Genomic DNA, 7,500 nt, shown 5'->3' with positions numbered 1-7,500 from the left:
ATGTGTTGGTCTGATTCATTTGTGTGTATATGAATGCTGATGCTTGTTAGCCATTGAGGCTTATTACTTTCATTCATTCTAATAATTATTACTCATAATACATTTGTATATATAATTCTATGTACCTGTGTGAGTGTGGATTATTCATGTGTGTTTATTCCTGTGGTGTCTAGGCTATGGTAAGTGACATGTTGAGTTAGCCTTAAAACGGCCGTCCACCATATTTTTACAACCTTAAAGGGCTAGTCCACCTTTTTACTGGGAGTAACCTAGTGACACCCAGAGATGTGTAGACCATAGTATATAACCTTAAAGGGCTAATACACCATATTTTAGAACCTTAAAGGGCACATTGAGGTGTCTAGACCATGTTAGATTGCCTTAAAGGGGTCATATGCCATATTTAAGCACCTTAAAGGGGTAGTCAACCTTTTTAGTTGGAGTTACCAGATGACACTGTAAGACATTTAGAGCCTTTAGAACATACTTTAAACACGTCAGAAGCGAAGTTAGCATACTTCAATAGTTTATTGGATACCGAGTTGTATAGAGAACTCAGGAGCATTGTCCTTGACAGTTAAAAGGGATAGATAGCGCTACATAAGCATTATAAGTCCACTGCAAGCTCAGAATTGATGTTTACGTGCCAAATGAATCATGGACCGAGAGGAGGAAGGAAATGAAGGAGGACTGAATGGAGAAGAGAGAGAGCAGAGGGTATTGTGAATAATGGAGGGAGAGAAAGAGAGGAGGGAGGGGAAGTAAGAAAAGACCCTTGGACCCTCTCCTAGTGTTTATATAGTCCTGGTAGGATATCCTGCTACATGATGAAATCATTACAAGACCCTCACTGTGTGTGTGTGTGTGTGTGTGTGTGTGTGTGTGTGTGTGTGTGTGTGTGTGTGTGTGTGTGTGTGTGTGTATGTGTGTGCGTGCGTGTGCGCGTGCGTGCGTGCATGCATGCATTCATGTGTGTGTGTGAACGCCAATGTGATGAGTGACTGTGCTCAGGGTCAAAGCCCTTTGGGCAGTGCAAGATGGAGTATTTATTCTGTAATTAAATAGGCCTTTTAAGCTACTATTATTAGCTCGTTTAGCTAACATGGCTCAAGAAAAAGAAAAAAGAAGGGCAACCAAGCCCGTTTGAGATGGCCTGTTTTAGTGTCTCTGTTTGGTGTTGAATAAAAACACACTAGTATTTCTTTTATTTTTTTTTATCCCACCCTCGAGCCATCCCGGTCGCTGCTCCAGCCCCTCTGCCGTGCCGGGGTGGGCTGCATACTCCTTGTTGAGTGGAGTCACCAGCCGCTTCTTTTCCCCTGACAGTGAGGAGTTTCTTCAGGGGGACGAAGCACGTGGCAGGCTCACGCCATTCCCCCCTGTTGCCCCTCCCCCTCTGAACAGGCACCCCGACCGACCAGAGGAGGCGCTAGTGCAGCGTCCAGGACACATACCCACATCCGGCTCCCCACCCACGGACACGGCCAATTGTGTCTGTAGGGACGCCTGACCAAGCCGGAGGCAACACGGGGACTCGAACCAGCGATCCTCGTGTTGTTAGGCAACGGAATAGACCGCCAGGCCGCCCAGACGTCCCCACACAGTGGGAGACTGGTCATGACGGGTAACTCCCAGACAGGAACATGTTAAACTGTTTAAGGGTGACTCAAAACTGTTGCCCAGAACAGAGCAAGTGGGGTCAGTCAACGTTCCGCTCGATGGATAAAAGCCACGAAAGGAAAACAAAACCTGCCAGATATTTCACGGCTCCTACGGCATCTTGTTATCAGGTACACACACCTACGTATGATACCGCGCTGCGTGTTTGTGTCTACACGTTACATTGTTCATCTGTATCCAAGCATATAGCAACAACGAGGTAGGCAGTTGGAAATACCTCAAGTGTACAATCTCTCTCTCTCTCACACACATACACACACACACACACACAATTTTGTGCAGCGATCCTTATTAGGTCATTGCATTGACTTCCATTCCATTCATGGCTAGCCCTAACCTTAACAATAACCACATCATGGCTAGCCCTAACCTAACCTTAACCTAAGCTCAACTCACACCTTACCGCTAGCCTTAACCAGCACCTCAGAGATGACATTCTACCTCACAAGGACCGGGCTTTTTTGTGATATTGAGCTATCCAAATAAAATTGACTTGACTTGACTTGACGTTGGTCCCCATGAGGACTACTGGTACCGACAAAGTTAGTGTTTATACCGGAAAAGGTCTCTGAGAGGTAACAAAAACAAGTGCGTGCACGCGCACGCACGCACACACACACACACACACACACACACACACACACACACACACAGGGGCAGCTGGGGCAGGTGTGTGTATTGTATTCTTACATTGTCAAAAACCATTATACTTCATGCTTGCCTTCCCCTCAAAAACTCTTACACATTGTCTTTGTGTGCACGTTACAGTAGTAGGACAGTAGCACACTGCCTGCATCTCTTTTCACTTACAGACATAAATGTACACAGACACACACACTAGTAAGTGCTCAGTGTTGGGAGGCATAAATCAGGATCATTTTTGGAATAATATTGTAACGTGCATGGATAAATAGCCTCGCTAGCCTTTGGCTAACGGGTCGCACCCTTTAGTCAGTTAACGTAGTTGCCCGTGGTGCGGGAGATCCGGGTTCGCGTCCTGGCTGTGGTGGTTCCCGGGCTGCTGCCCCCCCCCCCCGAGTTCACTACAATATGCATTGAAGATGGAAGATGGTGGAGCGAATGGCGGCCTCGCCCAGCACCGTCCGCGCAGTGTCTTTGTCTACATCTGTCCACGTCTTCGTTTGATGGCTGGGAGAGCTGGCGCTGGATCGGCTGGGAGAGTCTGGTCTGCTGCGTCCTGTGGGCCCAGGGACCACGGTACTGCCTGGAGCTGTGCCCGAAGAGGAAACACCCAGGGCGGTCTGATAGGACGCTGAAGCGGGGCAGGCTAAGCTAGCTGCTAGCCCATGCAGACCGGCAGTTCCGACGGTCATCCTGGCGTTCGTTCTCTCAGACAGAGATTTTTATTTTATTTTTTATTTTTTTGTAGTTTGATGTATATGTGTGTTCTTGTAGTTTTTAGATAAGTGTTTTTGTCTTTGTGCTGCACTGCTGTGGGGTGAGGGGAACGATGTTTCGATTCATGAAATTAAATGACAAATAAAGTGTTCCTGATTCCTGATCGCTGATGGCACTAGCTAGGGGTGGTAGACACACACACACACACACACACACACGCACACACACGTACAGAGTTGTGTTTGTGAATCAGTATGGATCACCTTTCAGCGTGGCTTCTTACAACCCAGAAGTGTGTACGTTCCATCGTGTTGTGTACACATTCGTGTGTGTGTGTGTGTGTGTGTGTGTGTGTGTGTGTGTGTGTGTGTTGTGCGTGCATTGGTTCATTTGTATGTATTTATGTGTGTGTACATACATCCAAGCATGTGTGCCTGTCTGCCTGTCTGGGTGCTGTAACTGAGCACTGTGTGTATGTGTGAATACGAGTGTGTACATGGTGTGTGTTTCTATATGGATGGTTGACCTGTAATTGAGTAGTGTGTGCATGTGTCCGTGTATAGTACACACGTGTGTGTGTGTGTGTGTGTGTGTGTGTGTGTGTGTGTGTGTGTGTGTGTGTGTGTGTGTGTGTGTGTGTATGTGTGTGTGTGAGACGTCAAAACAAGTCAAGTCAAGGCAAGTCAAGTTTACTTGTATAGCCCTAAATTACAGCTACAGGTTCAGAGGGCTGCACAGCGACACGGTGGAAAACAGGTCAATACAGCAGACAACAATGGAAGACATCATCTGTCCTCAGACCCCTTGATTCAGATGAGGGAACACCTTCTCAAGAGGACAGAAATGGAAGAAATGTCTGAAAAAGCATCGAAAAGAGGAATCCCTCCTATGACCACGTCATGACATCACCCAAGGTGTAGAATAAATCCCTGTCCTCCGGCATGTTCAATAGGTTATGAGCAAAACACAGGTCTACATAGTTATGTTGCTATAATTTGAAATCCTTCGGTATTTGTAAAAAGCAGGTTATTCATCATGTGTGGCAGAATGAACTTGAAGAGCTGGTTAGTTTGTGATGGGAACGAATTGAGGAAGAGCATTTTTTGTTTTAGGCATGAGCGCCACTTCTTGCTAAGCTACGCTTAAGACGTGTGTGTGATGACGTGCATTATAGCACTACATATTGGCACATAATGGCACTTTTAGACAATATTACCTATAGAGTTTGTAGAGGAGGTGCAGTTTTACTCAACAAGGTTTCCCTCTCTGATCACCGCTGCTCTGCGTGACGGTGTGTGATGAAGATCAAAGAACAGAGAGAGAGAGAGAGAGAGAGAGAGAGAGATGGAGAGAAAGAGAGAGAGATGGAGAGATGAGAGAGAGATGGAGAGATGGAAAGAGCTAGAGAGAAAGAGAGAGATGGAGAGAAAGAGAGAGAGGAAGAGAGAGATGGAGAGATGGAGAGAGATGGAGAGAAAGAGCGAGATGGTGAGAGAGAGATGGAGAAATTGAGAGAGAGAGAGAGATGAACAGATGGAGACAAGAAGAAAGGGGATAGATTCAGATTCAGGTTCAGACAACTCTATTTATCCCAGAAGGGCAGTTCAGCAGGCAGACAGAAAGAGATACAAGTGCACTGGAGGAAGAAAAGACAGAGTGGTTGAGTTTGTGTGAGTGTTGTGGAGCTCACCCTTAACAGTGTGTCTGTGGTGTATCTGGTAATCCTTTAGATCGGTGGCTCTCTAAGTGGGCTCCGGGATCCCCGGGGGGGGGCATGAGGGGGTTCCATGGGGTCCCTAGCAAAAAGCAGAATAATTTATTTTCCACTATAATTCCATGCATAAGTAACACAATGACAGAATCTGTGACTATTTTGGTCATGGGTTTCATACACTTTCCCCTATAAAACATCTAAAAGCAAAAACCTCATCAGATGGGGGTCCGTGGTCTGATTTGTGTCAGTTTAGGGGTCTTCGACACAGAAAAGTTCGAGAAGCACTGATTTAGATAACTAAGTGAGTAACTGGCCAGTAAAAGAGATGTAATTGGAGTATGATGAGCTGTAATTGCGGACTAGAAGATGAGTCAAATAGCCAGGGCTTTTCTATGTCCCCAGTTACCGTCCCTGTCGTTGTAATGTGATGTTAAATATAACCTACATCAAACACCGGGTTGGATAAAGTCACAAATCACAGCGTACCGTCATATGACGTGAAGATTGCATGTCATGTTATCTTTATTACGCCTACGTCACTGTGCAGGACATTCAGTCTACTCTAGTTTTATATTAGCCGGTTATTTCCGCATAATGAATGGTCTGTAATTAAAGCGTTGCTGTTTATTTGCTGTGTCAATAATGTAATCTGAAATACAGTGTACAAACAAATCAGCTGTTGAATACTCATTGTATGATTTTGTATAATTTATTTGTCTTGGATTCTAGAGACAAATCTAAAATACTCAATCAGCTACCACTAAGTTTTGAAACCCAGCGTGTCTATTGTGTGCATGTGTGCGCGTGAGAGAGGGGGGGGGTGTGTATATGTTTGTAATAGCATGTCAGATTAGCGTGATCAGGATCACAGGGAGTCTAAGAGCTTTGGCTGCAGCCTAGACTCAACTGAGAGATAGATAGACAGATAGAGAGAAAGAGAGAGAGAGAGAGAGAGAGAGAGAGAGAGAGAGAGAGAGAGAGAGAGAGAGAGAGAGAGAGAGAGAGAGAGAGAGAGAGAGAGAGAGAGAGAGAGAGAGAGAGAGAGTGAGTGAGTGAGTGAGTAGACGAGATGTGATGAGGAGTGGGATGACAGGAGACAAAAGAGAAAATGAGGAACACATTAGAGAGGAGAGGGGGGTGATTTGGTAGTGTTTTAGCAGTATTAAGTCTTCTTTGCTGACGGTGGCAGCTGAGCTGGGTAGCTCAAGATAAAATACTATCATGTGGTTGAAAACTGCCAAGACCTGAAGCTACGGTTGAATTTCATTAAGAAACGAGAACAAATAGTGTCCAATAGGCGGCAGTGTGGAGCGTTATGCAGATGACACAGCGAGGCTGTAGCGTTCCCCCTAGTGGACAGACGGGGATAGTGCAACTCGGATAACAGGCGTCAGACGTTTGTGGACACGCACATGAATATAACCGGTGGTTCTCCTCCAAACAGCCAGTTAGTTATCTATTGATCGTGCTTCTATATTTGTTAAGCAGGACTCCAGTGTATATCTGCTGATCTACTCCTAAACACCCCAAACACACGTGACATCAGGATATCCGTCTGACATTTTAAACATTCTTACATCCTCCCGATTTCTCCTGGGTTTGTCCTTTCTCACTTGCAATGCCAGACACTGCTGCAACTTAGGATGGAGGACGACCAGAAATCCTAATGTGTTGCACAGTGCCAGTAAAACTGAGTACAGGAACAACACTAATATAGCTACTCAGCCACATTTCCAAAGCACCTAAAACAACTACTCGAATCCACATTTAAATCTGTTAGCATGTGATGAATATATCATTCCTATGGCACTACAGCAATGAGCAAGATGTAATCTAAAGATGCGGCATAAATACTGGTTTTACATTAGATTTCATTATTACAGAATACTAGCGTTACTACGAAGTACTATTATTAGTAGCTTCTGTTTCTAAGTTTGCCATATTTCTATTTGTAAATGGTCTGTCTTTGTACAGAACAGGTCAAGACCCGGGCTCATCATATAAATGCATATTTTCACCCATCATGGCTGTCGAAGAGCATCTGGTGCATGAAAACATACTGACTAACTCACACACTCATTCACCTTAAGTCTTTGCACAGTGTATCAGTCATGTCCTTTTAATTTCCCTTTTCTCCTTGTGTACACCTGAAAAGGTAGGGCACACAAGCTCGTGTGTGTATGTGTGTACATGTTTAACTATCCTTATGGGGACCAAATGTCCTCATTAGGATAGAAAAACCAGAAACCACCTACCTTGTGTGGACATTTTATAGGTCCTCACAAGTAAAAGGGTCTATTTTAGGGTTAGGGTTAAGGTTAGGGTAAAGGTTAGGGTTAGGGTAAGGTTTAGGGTTAGGCATGTAGTTTGCATGGTTAAGGTTAGGGTTAAGGGCAAGGAAATGAATGTAGTCAATGAGGGGTCCTCATAAGGGAATTGAAACAAGTGTGTGTGTGTGTGTGTTAGTGTGTGAATGCTGGCACAGTGTAAGTTATTGTTGGTCAAGGCCGTCTGCCTTCCAGCACTTACCACCTCCTAACATGACTTAATACAAGTGCATGATTAAGCACACCCAGTGTACATTTGAACATGTAATGCATTTGGCTGTGTATCACGTGGTGGTATAACAGTGGGGTGGGGGGCGGGGGGGTCTTCTACAGTGTATAAGCGGGAGTTACTTTACATGCAGGCCAGACACACTTAGAGGGCTTTTTCTATTGTCTTCAAACAGATTTATCAGATGTGTT

The sequence above is a fragment of the Lampris incognitus genome, chromosome 14 (assembly GCF_029633865.1).
Source record: "Lampris incognitus isolate fLamInc1 chromosome 14, fLamInc1.hap2, whole genome shotgun sequence".
NCBI classification, from domain to species: Eukaryota; Metazoa; Chordata; class Actinopteri; order Lampriformes; family Lampridae; genus Lampris; species Lampris incognitus.
The sequence above is the reverse complement of the archived record's forward strand: the minus strand, read 5'-3'. Positions refer to the sequence as shown.